Source organism: Eumetopias jubatus, unplaced genomic scaffold (assembly GCF_037043125.1).
Source record: "Eumetopias jubatus isolate StellerSeaLion01/CBP00866 unplaced genomic scaffold, mEumJub1_p1.0 scaffold_17, whole genome shotgun sequence".
In the NCBI taxonomy this organism is placed as follows: domain Eukaryota; kingdom Metazoa; phylum Chordata; class Mammalia; order Carnivora; family Otariidae; genus Eumetopias; species Eumetopias jubatus.
The window spans coordinates 69,447,548-69,449,647 of record NW_028274823.1 but is presented as its reverse complement, the minus strand read 5'-3'; the positions used below and the strand labels follow the sequence as shown (position 1 = coordinate 69,449,647).

The 2,100-nt window shown below is 69.7% G+C and overlaps 1 pseudogene; it reads left to right on the top strand.

Annotated features, from left to right (window-relative positions):
* Positions 1-445: 445 nt before the first annotated feature.
* Positions 446-564, top strand: LOC114224787 (5S ribosomal RNA; annotated as a pseudogene).
* Positions 565-2,100: the final 1,536 nt, after the last annotated feature.

Genomic DNA, 2,100 nt, shown 5'->3' with positions numbered 1-2,100 from the left:
GGGCAGGGGAAGGGTGGCGGAGGAAGGGCGACGGGGTTGGGCTGAAGAGGGTCCCTGGGGCGCCGGTGGTTCCGGGTTGGCTTTGAGCAAGGCGGGGTGGAGAGGCGCAAAGTCCTGGTGGCGGGACTCGCTTGCCTTACGGCGGCGGGTGGGGCACGGGGGGCGCAGAGAACACCGCGCGGGTCACGTCCCCCGAGCCCGGACGCTCGCCTTTGCCTTGTCACTTGCCAGGAGTCGGTGGCTCCCAGCTCCGAGGACTGGAGAGTCCCTGGCCAGGACTTCCGCGACTGCGGGGTGCCGGAGGCGCCACGTCCCCTGGGCGGTCTGGAAGTCGGGCAGGTGCAAGGCACAGGGCAGGCGGGGGCGGTTGAGGGGCGAGGAGCGAATTGGCTGATGCCCGGAGGCGCAGAGCAGGGTCTTAGGGCGCCCAGCGGGGACAGCACACGTCTATGGCCATCCCACGCTGAACGCGCTCGGTCTTTTCTGATCTGGGAAGCTAAGCAGGGTTGGGCCTGGTTAGTACTTGGATGGGAGACCTCCGGGTAATACCGGGTGCTGTAGGCTTTTTTCTTGGCTTTTCTCTTTTCTTTTCTTGCCCTTCGGCCTCCCTCTCCCTTTGCCGCCACAGCCCACCCCCCCCCTTGACCAGCAGCCTTCCTTCAAACACCCCCCTGCCCCACCCCCGGCCCCTCGCTACCCGCGCATCGCACCGCGGGTCCCAGGCCCGCTGCGGGAGCCCGCTGTAGGGGCAGACGGCCGCAATCCAGCCCTTCCACCTCCAAGACAAGACGCCCAGGCACACCCGATCCAGAGGGGCGGACTGGGGACGGTGGCGGCGGGCTCGGTGGGCGGAGGCTGCGGGTTCGGGGGGACGGAAAGGGGGAGGGCGGCGAGGACAGCAGCGGGGTTGGGGCGGGGGGAGCGCGGGCGGGACTGTACCCCGACTCGGTAGGCGTGCCCTTCCCTTGTTCTGCGCCTCGGGCCCTCAACCCTGGAGCCCTTACCCATTCCCTTGGGCACCCCCCCCCGACTGCCCAAGGACACTGGACAACCGGCCCCACCTTATGCCTGGGACCGCCACCACCTTCTCCCCACCAGGCCTGGGCTGCGCTCCCACCCAGGAGGGCAACCCTTCCTTCCCGCCGAACAGCGTACCTTTACTTCCCGGCCCGGGGTCTCCGCTCCGTGTGCGCAGGACACAAGGTGGCCGACCGCTCGGGGCCTCAGCTGTTGGCCCGCCGCACCACCCGCTGGCACCCGAGTTCGCACTCAGTCCCCCAGCAACAGCGAAGCGAACAGCGAGGCTCGCTCGCTCAGCGACACCGGGCGAGGGGGGCGCCCGGCACCACGCCCAAAAGTGGACCCCCAGATAAAGGACGAGAGCAGAGGAAGAATCGCCCGCACGCCCCAAGGCCCACAGTGGGTCCTGGGCAGGAATGGGAGCAGAGCGGGTTTCCTGACTCCTTGGCTGCATGTCCTCGCGTTCCGAGGGCTCCTGGGCGCCCAAACCACGCCCAAGGACGTGGGCGTGCAGCTCACGTGTCTGTTAGGCGCATCTCTCTCCCTCTGTGTCTCTGTCGTTCCCCGTGTGTCTGTGCGTCTGTCTATGCCAGCCGGCCTCTCGTGTCTCTCAGTCGGGTTGGTGTCGGTGGGTGGGCAGGGGAAGGGTGGCGGAGGAAGGGCGACGGGGTTGGGCTGATGAGGAAGGTCCCTGGGGGCGCCGGTGGCTGCCGGTTAGCTTTGAGCAAGGCGGGGTGGAGAGGCGCAAAGGCCTGGTGCCGGGCCTCGGTTGCGGTAGGGCGGCGGGTGTGGCGCAGGGGGGCGCGGAGAACAACGCGCGGGCCACGCCCCCCGAGCCCCGAAGCTCCCCTTTGCCTTGGCCTGAGCCACGCGGCGGCGGCTGCCCGGGCTGGAGAGGCGAGCGCCCGGACTTCAGCGACTGCGGGGTGCCGGAGGCGCCACGTCCCCTGGGCGGGCTGGCAGGCGGGCAGGTGCAAGGCACAGGGCAGGCAGGGGCGGTTGAGGGGTGAGGAGCTGCACGGCTGAGGCCGGGAGGCGCCGAGCAAGCTCTTAGGGCGCCCAGCGGCAGCGGAACACGTC